Genomic DNA, 15,902 nt, shown 5'->3' with positions numbered 1-15,902 from the left:
TTGGGGTGAGCAGAGCACTAAAAGCCGTAATCACCTGCTATTAGTGCCTAATACAGGTTGCGTAGCGGAGCGTATTGTCCTCTATTAAGTGTAACCTGTGTGTACATAGGTGGTGTACCATTTTGTTTCTGTTGAAGTCTTAAGGACCTAGTTGCTGTGAAAGGACAGCCAAAAGTACACACCTGCTGCTGTTCTAGACAAATACTGTTTTAAGCATAGTGGAGCGTATTGTACTCCCCTCATAAGTGCATACCTGTGGGGGGCCACCCTTTTTAGGGTGAGTAACACTTGCCAAGAATGGAATTAATAGTATGAGAATAGGGCCTTAAAGGGGAAGTTGTAATCCCCACCTGCTACAATGGACAATGCGTTGTTCCCTTCCACCTTTTCAAGGAAAGTGTTACTCGTCTTAAAAAGGGCGACCCCACACAGGAACCTCTCTCTATTTCCACCTAAAAACCTTAGGAAATGGCAGTGTTTGTAGGTGGAAATAGGGAGAGGTTCCTGTGTGGGACCAACCCTTTTAGGGTTTTTTCGCACACCTTTCCTTTTGTTAAATAAAAAAAAAAAAATGTTATCCTAAGAATATTATTCAAAGTTAAGTTTTACGTAATGCATATCCTCAATACTTACTTGTACACACTAACACTTTTACAAAAGAGACCGTTTTCTTCTGCCTACCTGCCTCAGCTACTATTCTGATCCAGCCACCTGCCTGATGCCACACATCTGATGCCAAGTTCTCCTTTTTTCACCCACCTTCGTCACCGGGTACTAGTATTGCCACCCACTGACCGGGTCACTTTCAGGACTCCTGATGCTGCTGATGCCAGCTACAGGCTGTTTCATACTACCACTATATGTTCTCCTCATGCAATGCCATCTCCAGGCTGTCTCATACTGCCACGATATGTTCTCCTCATGCTGATGCCAGCTCTAGGCTGTCTCATACTGCCACCATATGTTCTCCTCATGCTGATGCCAGCTCCTGGCTGTCTCATACTGCAACCATATGTTCTCATCATGCTGATGTCAGCTCCATGCTGTGTCATTCAACCCCTATATGGTCTCCTCTTGCCACCGCCAACTCTAGGCTGTGTCATTCAGCCACTCTATGGTCTCATCTTGCTGCCGCCAACTCCAGGCTGTGCCATTCAGCCACTATGGGGGACATTTATCAATGTTTGCTTTTGTATTCCTTTTTTTAGTTATTTTTTTCTTACAATTTTTTTCTTATATGCGACTTATTTATCAACTGCTTTCAGCCTGTTGATAAATTTCTTTCATGTAAGCAATTTTTCTTTTTTTGCTTTGGTAGTGACTTTTTCTGCTCCATGTCAGAGCTGGAGTAAATTTAGTAGGTTTTTTCATGTAATGCGACTTTTTAGCGACTTTCGCACTTGATAAATCTCTGACCACTGCAAGTCAAAAATTACTTTTTGCTTTGGTAAGCAAGATTTTTATTTTTTGCTTAGGACATTGCACAATCAAAAGTCGCACAAAAAAGAGAGACGTCACAAGTGCGATTTTTTTGCGACAATTTTAACCCCTTCCCGCAGAATGTCATATATAAACGCCGGGTTGTGCAGTGCTTTCGCGCATCCCAGCATTTAGAAATGACATTCAGTTAACCCGGCGATGCGCAGCATCGCACGGGTTAACTGGCAGAAGTCCCGCTGTTTCCAGCAGGGGACAACTTCTGCTTCACCCCCCCAGGACCATCCATTGATGGTCCTGGTCAGCGATCACTGTGATTGGTCCCCGTGGACCAATCACAGTGATCTGGGGTGAAAGTTCAGATCCCCCGCACTGCCCGCCCCTGGAAATCAGGCAGAACGGGGGACGATGGCTGCGGGGGCTCGCAGGGACCTGGGGCATAGGGGGGGGGAACACGGGGGGAACACCAGGGGACCGGCAGCCTTACCTGGAGCAGCGGCAGGACCGGCCACGTGGACGAGCAGCGACGGGACTGGCAGGTAAGTATGTAGTCTTCAGAGGCAGCAGTGAAGATCTTCACTGCTGCTTCTAGAAGTCTGAAAACTACAACTCCCAGCATGCCTAGACAGCCTTTGGCTGTCTGGGCATGCTGGGAGTTGTAGTTTTGCAACATCTGGAGGGCCCCAGTTTGGAGACCATTGCATAATGGTCTCCAATCTGTGCTCTTCCAGCTGTTGCAAAACTACAACTCCCAGCATGCACTGACTGTCCAGACATGCTGGGAGTTTTAGTTCAGCAACATCTGGCCCTTCAGATGTTGCCGAACTACAACTCCCAGCATGCCCTTCAGCTGTCTGGGCATGCTGGGAGTTGTAGTTTTGCAACAACTGGAGACACACTGGTTGGAAAACATTGTTTATAACTCAGTGTTTCCTAACCTGTGTGCCTCCAGCTGTTGCAAAACTATAACACCCAGCATGCACTAACAGACCATGCATGCTGGGAGTTGTAGTTTTGCAACATCTGGAGGGCCCCAGTTTGGAGACCATTGTATAATGGTCTCCAATCTGTGCTCTTCCAGCTGTTGCAAAACTACAACTCCCAGTATGCACTGACTGTCCAGGCATGCTGGGAGTTTTAGTTCAGCAACATCTGGCCCTTCAGATGTTGCCGAACTACAACTCCCAGCATGCCCTTCAGCTGTCTGGGCATGCTGGGAGTTGTAGTTTTGCAACAACTGGAGACACACTGGTTGGGAAACATTGTCTGTTTCTAACTCAGTGTTTCCTAACCTGTGTGCCTCCAGCTGTTGCAAAACTATAACTCCCAGCATGCACTAACAGACCATGCACACTGGGAGTTGTGGTTTTGCAACAGCTGGTGCACCCCCCCCCCCCCCCCCCCCTGTGAATGTACAGGGTACATTCACATGGGCGAGGCTTTTACAGTGGGTTTCTCGCATCTTGAGATGCAGCAAATTTTGCGCTGGGAAACTCGCTGTAATCCCCCGCCCATGTGACTGTACCCTAAAAACACTTCACTACACTAACACAAAATAAAATAAAAAGTTAAAAACACTACATATACACATACCCCTACACAGCCCCCCTCCCCCAATAAGAACGTCCGGTACACCACTGTTTCCAAAGCAGAGCATCCAGCTGTTGAAAAACAACAACTCCCAGTATTGCCGGACAGCCGTTGACTGTCCACGCATGCTGGGAGTTTTGCAACAGCTGGAGGAACCCTGTTTGGGAATCACTGGCGTAGAATACCCCTATGTCCACCCCTATGCAAATCCCTAATTCAGGCCTCAAATGCGCATGGCGCTCTCACTTTGGAGCCCTGTCGTATTTCAGGGCAACAGTTTAGGGCCACATATGGGGTATCGCTGTACTCGGAAGAAATTGCGTTACAAGGTTTCAGGGGCTTTTTCTTCTTTAACCCTTCATGAAAAGGAAAAGTTGGGGTCTACACCAGAATGTTAGTGTAAAAAAATAAATTTTTTTACACTAACATGCTGGTGTTGCCCTATACTTTGCATTTTCACAAGAGGTAAAAGGGAAAAAAGCCCCCCAAAATTTGTAACGCAATTTCTCCCGACTACGGAGATACCCCATATGTGGGCGCAAAGTGCTCTGGGGGCGCACAACAAGGCCCAGAAGGGAGAGCGCACCATGTACATTTGAGGTGATTTGCACAGGGGTGGCTGATTGTTACGGCGGTTTTGACAAACGCAAAAAAAACAAAACCCCATATGTGACCCCATTTCGGAAACGACACCCCTCACGGAATGTACTGAGGGGTGCAGTGAGAATTTACCCCCCACAGGTGTCTGACGGATCTTTGGAACAGTGGTCCGTGAAAATGAAAACTTGTACAGCCCACTGTTCCAAAGATCTGTCAGACACCAGTGGGGGGCAAATGCTCACTGTACCCCTTGTTACGTTCCTCAAGGGGTCTAGTTTCCAAAATGGTATGCCATGTGTTTTTTTTTTTTTTTGCTGTTCTGGCAAATGCGACATGCTCCCCGAGCAAAATTTGCTCTCAAAAAGCCAAATATGACTCCTTCTCTTCTGAGCATTGTAGTTCGCCCATAGTGCACTTCAGGTCAACTTATGGGGTACCTCCATACTCAGAAGAGATGGGGTTACAAATTTTGGGTGGTATTTTCTGCTATTAACCCTTGCAAAAATTTGAAATTTGGGGGGAAACACACATTTTAGTATAAATTATTTTTTTTTTTTTACATATGCAAAAGTCGTGAAACACCTGTGGGGTAATAAGGCTCACTTTATTCCTTATTACATTCTTCAAGGGGTCTAGTTTCCAAAATGGTATGCCATGTGTTTTTTTTTTTGCTGTTCTGGCACCATAGGGGCTTCCTAAATGCGACATGCCCCCCGAGCAAAATTTGCTCTCAAAAAGCCAAATATGACTCCTTCTCTTCTGAGCATTGTAGTTCGCCCATAGTGCACTTCAGGTCAACTTATGGGGTACCTCCATACTCAGAAGAGAAGGGGTTACAAATGTTGGGGGGTATTTCCTGCTATTAACCCTTGGAAAAATGTGAAATTTGGGGGGAAACACACATTTTAGTGAAAAAAAATATATTTTTTTTTACATATGCAAAAGTCGTGAAACACCTGTGGGGTATTAAGGCTCACTTTATTCCTTGTTATGTTCCTCAAGGGGTCTAGTTTCCAAAATGGTATGCCATGTGAGGGTTTTTTGCTGTTCTGGCACCATAGGGGCTTCCTAAATGCAACATGCCCCCCAAAAACCATTTCAGAAAAACGTACTCTCCAAAATCCCCTTATCGCTCTTTCCCTTCTGAGCCCTCTACTGCGCCCGCCGAACACTTTACATAGACATATGAGGTATGTGCTTACTCGAGAGAAATCGGGCTACAAATATAAGTATACATTTTCTCCTTTTACCACTTGTAAAAATTCAAAAATTGGGTCTACAAGAACATGCGACTGTAAAAAATGAAGATTGTGAATTTTCTCCTTCACTTTGCTTCTATTCCTGTGAAACCCCTAAAGGGTTAAAACGCTGACTGAATGTCATTTTGAATACTTTGGGGGGTGCAGTTTTTATAATGAGGTCTTTTGTGGGGTATTTCTAATATGAAGACCCTTCAAATACACTTCAAACCTGAACTGGTCCCTGAAAAATAGTGAGTTTGAAAATTTTGTGAAAAATTGGAAAATTGCTGCTGAACTTTGAAGCCTTCTGGTGTCTTCCAAAAGTAAAAACACATCACTTTTATGATGCAAACATAAAGAAGACATATTGTATATGTGAATAAAAAAATTTTTTATTTGTAATATACATTTTCCTTACAAGCAGAGAGCTTCAAAGTTAGAAAAATGCTAAATTTTCACATTTTTCATCAAATTTTAGGATTTTTCACAAGGAAAGGATGCAAGTTACCACAAAAATTTACCACCATGTTAAAGTAGAATATGTCACGAAAAGACAATCTCGGAATCAGAATGATAACTAAAAGCATTCCAGAGTTATTAATGTTTAAAGTGACAGTGGCCAGATGTGCAAAAAACGCTCTGGTCCTTAAGGCCAAAATGGGCTTGGTCCTGAAGGGGTTAAGCAAAAAAAAAAACTACTAAATGCTTTGATAAATGTCCCCCTATATGGTCTCCTCTTGCTGCCGCCAACTCCAAGCTGTGCCATTCAGCCACTTTATGGTCTCCTCATACTGATGTCACCTATAGGCCCTGTCATTCAGCCACTCTGTGACAGTGATTCTAATAGCGACACCTCTAATCTGCATGTCCTACTGAATACCAGTATTTCACTAACACAGCATACTCCCTATGTGTGTTACAGCAAGGTAAAGTGTTTTCTACATCCCTATTGAGGCTCTCTGTAGGCCAGAAATAGCCATTTTTAATAGTGATTCGCCACAAATAAATTCGGACTGAAACAAATTTTTTTGAAAATTTGGTGAATTGGCCAAAAAAAATTTTTTTAAATTCGCTATCTCTATTTGTCTCCCTCATGGATCTGATCACTTCCTGCTTTCCTCTCCGAACTTTGACCCTGCTGTTGCCATGCCACAAAGCACACACTTTCCCACAAGCCCCTAGCTTACATAGACAGTAGTGGTTAACAAACAATATGTTGATGAAATGAGCATGTCTAACTATGTCAGTAGATGTCCATAGAATATCATAACCAAGGGCAAAAGGACAAAACAAAGAAGGTGCACTGAGAATTGAAAATATGTTTAATTTCACATAATGCATCATGTTAGATCTATTTATCTTTGTGGTAAAAATAGTAGAGACCCAAGCCTACCATAAGGAAAGAACATGAACATGACTTGCATATCAAGCCCCTAGGGTTCTATAATACAGGTCCTGAGGCATTTAATTTGTTGTTGTATGGTACCTCTTTAGGCACAATATTCTTCACTTGCAATGTTTCTAAAGCATACCTCTATGATGGTACAATCACATATTCCTTTAGAATGGCAATTTTGCCACAAAAAGTGCTATTTAGCCATAACATATGAAAATACAGTTTCATCTCATAGATTGGACAATAGGGCCTGTCTCCTGATCTCTGCGGTTTTAGTTCATCTCAAAGGTGTTCAACAGGATGAGATCAGGGCAACAATCTAATCCAGCCATGGACCTTACTTGTGCCCTGGAGCAAAGTCATAGTGAAAACAACATGCCCTATGCCAAATTGTTAATACAAAGTTAAAAGCATATAATTGCCTAAAATGCCTTTGCATGCTAATGCATTAAGATTTCCGTTCACTGGAACTAAGAGACCCTTTGCCAACTCATAAAATACAGCACCAAAGGAGACATATGAAAGCAAAAAGAGAGAAATGTGTACTAAATATGCTTAAAAATTGCAAGCAACCTGACCTATTTCTTGGTTGAACTTGATAGACATATGTCTGTTTTTAGCTGTACTATATAACTAAACATACCGTATTTATCGGGGTATACCACGTACCGGCCTATAACACGCACCCTCATTTTACCAAGGATATTTGGGTGAAAAAAGTTTTTTACCCAAATATCCTTGGTAAAATGAGGGTGCGTGTGTGTGCATGCGTATACCCCGATACACCCCCAGGAAAGGCAGGGGGAGAGAGACCGTCGCTGCCCACTTCTCTCCCCCTGCCTTTCCTGGGGTCTAGAGCCCTGCTGCCGCCGCTTCTCTCCCGCTGGCTATCGGTGCCGGCGCCCCATTGCCTGCACCGATAGCCAGGGGGAGAGAAGCAGCGCCAGCAATGGGGCAGCAGCGCCGATAGCCAGGGGGAGAGAAGGGGCAGCGGCACCCATTGCCGGCGCGGCTGCCCCGTTGCCTCCCCCATCCCCGGTTGTATAATTACCTGTTGCCGGGGTCGGGTCCACGCTGCTTCAGGCCTCCGGTGTGCGTCCCATGCATCATTGCTATGCACTGCACGGCGCGGCGCAATGCCGAGTGATGCAGGGGACGCACACCGGAGGCCTGAAGCAGCGAGGAACCGACCCCGGCAACAGGTAATTATGCAACCGCGGATGGGGAGGCAACGGGGCAGCGACGCCTGCAATGGGTGCCGCTGACCCTTCTCTCCCCCTGTCTGTCAGCGTCGCTGCCCCATTGCCGGCGCCGCTTCTCTCCCCCTGGCTATCGGCGCCGGCAATGGGGCACCGGCACCGATAGTCAGGGGGAGAGAACGGGCAGCGGCGCCGATAGCCAGGGGGAGAGAAGGGCCTGCAGCAGGGCTCTAGACCCCAGGACAGGCAGGGGCAGAGAAGCTGGCAGCGCTGGCAGTCTCTGCACCTGCAAAGCCGCTGCAGTTCATTGATTTAAACGCCCACTTTAAATCATTGAACTGCAGCGGCTTATCGGCCTAAAAAGCCTAAAAAGTGCGTGTTATACGCTGATAAATACGGTAGTTTCTTTAGCTTCATATAGCAGTAAATTACCTAAAAGTTGTATAATGTGGGGCACCTATTGGCTAATTGAAATCTAATCATGAATTTCCGGTGGTTACTTAAACCAAAATCTATTGCATAGATTACATATTTTAGATTTTAGGTCTGGAGGCAGGGTATGATCAATGGCCAAGAATATCAAATAAATTTAGCAATGATAGCATAAAAAGCCCTTGTGTATGTAGCTGAATTACAAATCAGTAGAATAGCACCTATAGATGGCAATAAGCCCATCATCCCACACCTGAGTGATTTTATATGGAGAAACACAAATACTTTTTCTAACACATTCTTTAACAATAAATAACCTATGGCATATAGCTTCACATACCATGTAATGGAGGTTTTCAATATGTCTGTGACTATTTAAAATAGATTGTGGGGATTCTGAGTACCTTTATACAATTTTGCACAATAGCTTTAAGAAGAGACCCCATCTTCCAAAAAGATTACAATTTCAATGTGACTAGCTAGAAAAGGATAATATTTTGTAATCTGTAATCTGGCCAAAAACATACTGTTTGTTGCTGGGTAATATAGTTTATGGATGTTTGTAATCTTGGATGTTCACAACTGGCTAGGCATCACATGCTGCACTCTGGCCGCTCAGGATCTGCAGGCGCTGGGCCAATCAGCTGCGGCTTCGGCCCTTACACCCCCAAAGGGGACATGGTTAAAGCCCTGCACCTTTGTACAGTAGGGACTGACACTGTGGTTGGAGTCACCATATTAAGGAGGTAGGCACCTAAAAAGACAAGTAAAGAGGGTGTCTTTCTGTTCAAGGCTGCACTTGTCCCAATCCAGATGTGACATTATCTTTATGCAAAATACTACATTTGCACTTTAATTTCAGAGTTTTTCTTCCATCAGCAGAGCAGAAAGCTAAAAAAAATAACTGTGTGTTCAGGTCACATGATGGGCAACAATGGTGTCTACTGGACCCTACTGATTTATAATGGGATAGATTGATTCTCTCATAAAGTTCATTTTTTTATGACGCTGCATTCTAAACTGTGTGTTTCCAGAAACATGATAAAACCTATGATGTCTTTAACAATAAATGTGAACACAGTCTTATCCAAAGGTTTACTTTTTGGTAATTTATACACAATATATATCTTATTTATTTACTTATGAATAATAATTCTTCTGTAAGTATAGTGTTCTATTTACCTCATACCAGGTGTTTGAACATGAATTTCTAAATATTTAAAGCCTCCAGATACCGTTTTTAATTGTTTACATATCAGTAAATCTCAGAAGTGCAATTTATGTAAAAATCAATCAAGGCAATTAAATGTGATTTCCATAAATGAGAAGTAATGGATTGTAAATTGCAGGCTCTTTGTAAAAAGAATGTGATATGCCTATTTAATAGCTGAAATATACGCACAGGTTTTACCGTGAGGCATTTTTTTTTTTTTTAGATGCTGAGTAAAAAGGATGACCACCTTCAAATATCCTCTGGGATAAAGATATTTTCAGTAGCACAGGCCTTTTAGATGAAACTGTCACAAGAGTATTGAGATTTTGCAAATGGAACCAAGGAAACATACAACAAAATCTCTTGTCCTTCCTTCCCAGATAGATTGTTGAACAAGCTGATTTATGAGATTAAAAGATGTCTAATCTCATGCAGGAACAACAAAGAACTGCTACTATATTTCTTTAACGGTCTACAATTTCTTGTCATCTTCTTTATATCAATCATAAGAACACAGACACCTCTCTTTCATTAGATTGCCACTCTACCTGTGAGTAATATCGGAGGTTGGCACCATCAACTACTGAAAAATATATGCATCCAAGTTCATTTCAATGTCTGCTTCATAGCAGCATACAGAGTGCATTTAGTATAGTAAAAATGGTACAAGGAGAATCAAAATATAGGTACCCATACTATATGTATTTTATGGGGTGCATCATACTTAACCACCAACAATGGAGAAAGAAAAGTGACAGTGGTAAAGAGTGACTTTTCACATACAAACCATTGTCACGTTCTCCAGTACCTGGGTAAGATGCTATTGTGAGGGGCCCTTTCACTCTTTTTTTTCTCTGTACTCAGCCTCTATGGGGGAGGGTAGATTGCTCACAGGTGTATAAATCTTAGTTTGGGACTCAGTACTGAGCATGCTCTGTTTGAGTGGGATTTGGAAGACAGGAAGTAAAAGAAAGTTATAAAACTGAAAGATATCTGATGTGCGGAGTGAATCTGTGAAATTGGAATGACTTGTGTGAGTACTTACATTTGCACAAAGAGGGATCACTGCCTTTAAAAAGCCTTTTCACTCTTTTTTTCTTCTCTGTACTCAACCTCTAGGTGAAGGGGTAGATTGCTCACAGTTGTATAAATCTTAGTTTGGGACTCAGTTTGAGTGGGCTTCGGAAGAGAGGAAGTGAGAGTTATGAAACTGAGAGTTTGAAAGCAGGAGTTTGAGATTGCTGTGAGTGTTACTTTACTTACACTGTAGAGACTTTAATTCACAAGGTCTACTTAGAATTTAATTCTAATAGTTACTGTCTGTTTTTGGCTGTCAATCTGTGAAATCCCCATAACTAGATGGCCTCCATGTTGGAAAACGCAGTTCGGTGTACATCTTGCGCAATGTATGCAATCCTTGAACAGCAGTTCGAGGGTGCATATTGTTGTGCGAGATGTGTGCGAGTTGTTCATTTGGAAGCCCAGATCCTGGATCTAGAGGGGCAACTGGCAACATTGAGGTGCATTGACAACTTGGAGAGGAGTCTCCTGCTCAGTGAGCAAGTACTCTCTGGGGTAGAGGTGGGGGAGGATAGTGGGACGAATGTGCAGGACAGTCAGGCAGCTAGCTGGGTTACAGTCAGAAAACAGCGTTGAGGGAAAAGTGTCAGGGAGGCTAGTCCTGATCTGGTACACCCCAACAACGGTTGGCAGATGAGGGGGATGCAATTTCAGAGCTAGCAGTACTGCACCAGGACTCTGGCTCTGACCGCCAGGGGGTGTCTGCTCCAGTAAGGAGGGAGGGAGGAGTGCAGGGCAGGCCAGACAGGAACTGGTAGTGGGGAACTCAAGTATTAGGGGGACAAACAGGGCAATCTGTCACAAAGACTGCGATGGCCGAACAGTGTGGTGTCTTCCTGGTGCTCGAGTTCGGCACATCGTGGATCAGGTTGACAGGTTGCTGGGTGGGGATGGAGAGGAGCCAGCAGTTATGGTACATATTGGCACCAATGACAAAGTAAGAGGTATGTGGAGTGTCCCTAAAAATGATTTCTGGGACTTAGGCCGCAAGCTTAAGGCCAGGACCTCCAAGGTAATATTTTTCTGAAATATTACTTGCACCACGAGACACACTACAGAGGCAGTGGGACATTAGGGAGGTAAACAAGAGGCTCAGAAGCTGGTGTAGGAAGGAGGGGTTTGGGTTCATGGAGAACTGGGCTGACTTCGCTGTCGGATACCGGCTCTACCGTAGGGACGGGCTGCACCTCAATGGGAAGGGTGCAGCTGTGCTTGGGGAGAAGATGGCTAGACTGGTGGAGGAGTGTTTAAACTAGGGACTGGGGGAGGGAACCTACAACATAGAGGGGGAAGATAGTGTAGATAGAGATGGGGGACTTAGTAATGTACCTGGGGGTGGAACGGAGGGAGGGGATAGAATAGTTAATAGGGATAGACTCCATAGGAAAAAAAACATACACCATTGATATGCATGTTGACTAATGCCAGAAGTCTGACCAATAAAACTGACGAACTGGAGTGGTGGATGTCTGAGGAGAATTATGACATAGTGGGTATAACAGAGACTTGGTTGGATGATAGCTGTGACTGGGCGGTCAACATACATATAGTCTATTTAGGGAGGATCAGAAGAGACAGAAAGGTGGAGGAGTTTGTGTTTATGTAAAATCCAGTGTGAAGGCAACACTGCGGGAGGATATACGGGAGGAAAACGATAATGTGGAGTCATTATGGGTAGAAATATATGGAGATATAAGCCACCAAACATAATGGAAGAGCCAGAAGATCAATTACTGAGGCAAATATACAAGGCAGCAAATCAGAACGAGGTGATAATAATGGGGGACTTTAAATATCCTGATATAAAATGGGAGACTGAGACCTGTAAATCTTATAAAGGAAACAGGTTTCTGACAATAGCAAAAGACAATTATCTGTCCCAAATAGTGCAGGGCCTGACCAGAGGGGGTGCCCTGCTAGACCTAATATTAACCAACAGACCTGACAAAGAAACTAATGTGCAAGTAGAAGGACACCTAGGAAATAGTGATCATAATATAATACATTATGGCTTGTTCTTCAATAAGGGAATCTTGTGAGGGTCCACAAAAACTATGAACTTTAGGAAGGTAAAGTTTGATCAACTCAGAGAAGCCCTTAACAATATAAAATGGGATTATGTCCTCAAAAACAAGAATGCTGACACTAAATGCGCGGCAATCTGGAGGTCCGGCAGCAGCAATGGCGGGCGCCTGGCAAGGGCGGGGGGTAAGTGCCCCCGCTATCGACATGCACCCGCCGCCGCCACTGCCGGACCTCCACCCACATGTGGAAGTCCGGGAAGAGCAGTGCACAGCGGGGTGAAAGGGAAGGGGAAGTCTTTGCTTACCTGGTGGCGGCATGTGGGGATCCGGCAGTCTGCGGAGGGATCTGACTGGCCGGTGAGTGGTCGACAGTGGCTCTCAAGAGCATGCAAAACTACAGCTCCCAGCATGTCCAGACAGTCTGGGCATGCTGGGAGTTGTAGTTTTGAAATATCTGGAGGACCACTGTTTGGAGACCACTGTGTAGTGGTCGCCAAACTGTGATTTTCCAGATGCTGCAAAACTACAACTCCCAGCATGCCCAGACTGTCTGGAGGTTTGCCCCCCCCCCCCATGTGAATGTACACGGGCAAGTTTACAGTAAGTTTCCTGCTTCAAGTTTGAGCTGCGACAAATTTTCTGCCGTGGCGCAAACTCCTAGTGGGAAACTCACTGTAAACCCGTCAGTGCGAATGTACCCTAAAACCCTACACTACACTACAATAACACATAATAAAGGGTAAAACACTACATATACACCCCCTTACACTGCCCCCCCCCCCCCCCAATAAAAATAAAAAACATATCGAACAGCAGTGTTTCCAAAACATAGCCTCCAGCTGTTGCAAAACAATGACTCCCAGCATTTCTTGACAGCCGCTAACTGTCCAGGCATGCTGGGAGTTCAGCAACAGCTGGAGGCACCCTGTTTGGGAATCACTGGCGTAGAATACCCCTATGTCCACCCCTATTCAATCCCTATTTTAGTCCTCAAATGCGCATGGCATATTTCAAGGAAGCAGTTTAGGGCCACATATGGGGTATTTCTGTACCCAGGAGAAATCGCGTTACAAATTTTGGTGGGGCCTACATCAGCCGGTTAGTGTAAAAAAACATTTTTTTACACTAACATGCTGGTGTTGCCCCATACTTTTTATTTTCACAAGAGGAAAAAGTAAAAAAAGACCCCCAAAATTTGTAACGCAAATTTCTCCTGAATATGGAAATACCTCATATGTGGGCGTAAAATGCTCTGCAGATGCACAACAAGGCTCAGGAGTGAGAGAGCACACTATGTACATTTGAGGCCTAAATTGGTGATTTGCACAGGGTGGTTGATTTTACAGAGGTTCTGACATAAGCGCAAAAAATAAATACCCACATATGACCCCATTTTGGAAACTACACCCCTCACAGAACGTAACAAGGGGTATAGTGAGCCTGAACACCCCACAGGTGTTTGACGAATTTTCATTAAAGTTGGATGGGAAAATGAAAAAAAAAAAATTTGTCACTAAAATGGGGGGTGTTACCCTAAATTTTTCATTTTCACAAGGGAAAATAGGAAAAAGCCCCCCAAAATGTATAACCCCATTTCTTCTGAGTAAGAACATACCCCATATGTGGATGTAAAGTGCTGTGCAGGTGAACTACAATGCTCAGAAGAGGAGCACCATTGGGCTTTTGAAGAGAAAATTTGTCCAGAATTGAAGGCCACGTGTGTTTACAAAGCCATCATAGTGCCAGAACAATGGACCCCCCCCCACACGTGACCCCATTTTGGAAACTACACCCCTCACGGAATGTAATAAGGGGTGCAGTGAGCATTTACGCCCCACAGGTGTCTGACAGATTTTTGGAACAGTGGTCCGTGAAAATGAAAAATTGAATTTTTCATTTGCACAGCCAACTGTTCCAATGATCTGTCAAACGCCAGCGGGGTGTAAATGCTCACTGCACCCCTTATTAAATTCTGTGGAGGTTTCAGTTTTTATAATGGAGTCATCTGTGGGGTATTTCTAATATGAAGGCCCTTCAAATCCACTTTAAAACTGAACTGGTCCCTGAAAAATTCAGATTTTGAAAATGTTGTGGAAAATTGCTGCTATACTTTGAAGCCCTCTGATGTCTTCCAAAAGTAAAAACATGTCAACTTTATGATGCAATCATAAAGTAGACATATTGTATATGTGAAACAATATAAAATTCATTTGGGATGCCCATTTTCCTTATAAGCAGAGATTTTCAAAGTAAAAAAAATTCAAATTTTTCAGCAAATGTTGGAATTTTTCACTGAAACAAGTATCAACGAAATTTTACCACTAACATAAAGTAGACTATGTAATGAAAAACATTCTCAGAATCAGAATGAAAGGTAAAAGCATACCAGAGTAATTAATGCTTAAAGTGACAGTGGTCAGATTTGCAAAAAAGGCCTGCGTCCTTAAAGGGGTACTCAACCCCTAGACATCTTATCCCCTATCCACAGGATAGGGGATAAGATGTCAGATCGCGCGGTCCCGCTGCTGGGGAGCCCCGGGATCCCCGCTGCGGCACTGCGCTATCATTACAGCACAGAGCGAGTTTGCTCTGCACATAACGACAGCCAATACAGGGGCCGGAGCAATGTTACGTCATGGCTCCGCCCCTCGTGATGTCACAGTCCGCCCCTTTCAATACAAGAGTAATGTAGGGAGCGTGGCAGTCATCACGCCCCCTGCCATAGACTTACATTAAGGGGACAGGACGTGATGTCATGAGGGGCGGAGCCATGATGTCACGCTGCTCCGTCCCCTGTATCGCCCATCATTACGCACAGAGCAAACTCGCTCTGTGCTGTAATGATAGCGCGGCGCCGCAGCGGGGATCCTGGGGCTCCCCAGCAGCGGGACCGTGGCAATCTGACATCCTATCCCCTATCCTTTGGATAGGGGATAAGATGTCTAGGGGCGGAGTACCCCTTTAAGGTGAAAATGAGCTGCATCCTTAAGGGGTTAAAAAAAAATAAAGAAGAAATTAATAATGGAGATCAGGAAAAAGCAAATATATTAAACAAATTCTTCTCCACTGTATTCACCGAGGAAAATTAGATACCAGGTGAAATACAGCGAGATAAGGTAAATGCCCCTGTACAGCTCACCTGTCTAACCCAGGAAGAATTACAGGTCACCTGTCTAACCCAAGAAGAAGTACAGGGCCGCCTACAAAAAATCAAAATAGACAAATCACCAGGTCCAGATTGCATTCACCCCCGTGCTCTAAAGGAATTAAGTAATGTAATAGACAGACCCCTATTTTTAATATTCAGGGACTCTATAGTAACAGGGACTATTGCCTAGTAGTGGCACATGGCAAATGTAGTGTCAATATTTAAAAAGGGGTCAAAAGTTGACCCCAGCTATTTTAGGCTTGTTAGTTTAACCTCGGTTGTTTGTAAATTGTTTGAGGGTTTTCTAAGAGATGCTATTTTGGAGTATCTTGATAAAAATAAATGTATGACTCTATATCAGCATGGCTTTATGAGGGACTGGTCCAGTCTACTAACCTGATCAGCTTTTATGAGGAGGTGAGCTCCAAACTGGACCAGGGGGAATCGCTGGATGTCGTAGATCTGGATTTTTCCAAAGCATTTGACACGGTGCCACATAAAAGATTGGTGCATAAAATGAGTAGGATGGGGCTGAGGGAGAA

The 15,902-nt window shown here is 44.1% G+C and overlaps 1 long non-coding RNA gene across 1 annotated transcript in view; it reads left to right on the top strand.

Moving 5' to 3' along the window:
• The window catches only part of LOC130272674 (uncharacterized), a 75,250-nt gene extending 65,713 nt beyond the window's left edge, over positions 1 to 9,537 (top strand). The window contains exon 3 of the long non-coding RNA XR_008843683.1: positions 9,332 to 9,537. This is a non-coding gene — a long non-coding RNA (uncharacterized LOC130272674). The remainder of the gene's footprint in view (positions 1 to 9,331) is intronic.
• The last annotated feature ends 6,365 nt before the right edge of the window (positions 9,538 to 15,902 follow it).

This window comes from Hyla sarda, chromosome 5, assembly GCF_029499605.1.
Source record: "Hyla sarda isolate aHylSar1 chromosome 5, aHylSar1.hap1, whole genome shotgun sequence".
Classification (NCBI taxonomy): Eukaryota; Metazoa; Chordata; class Amphibia; order Anura; family Hylidae; genus Hyla; species Hyla sarda.
Note: the sequence above shows the minus strand (reverse complement) of the source record. Positions and strands in the feature narration are given on the sequence as shown.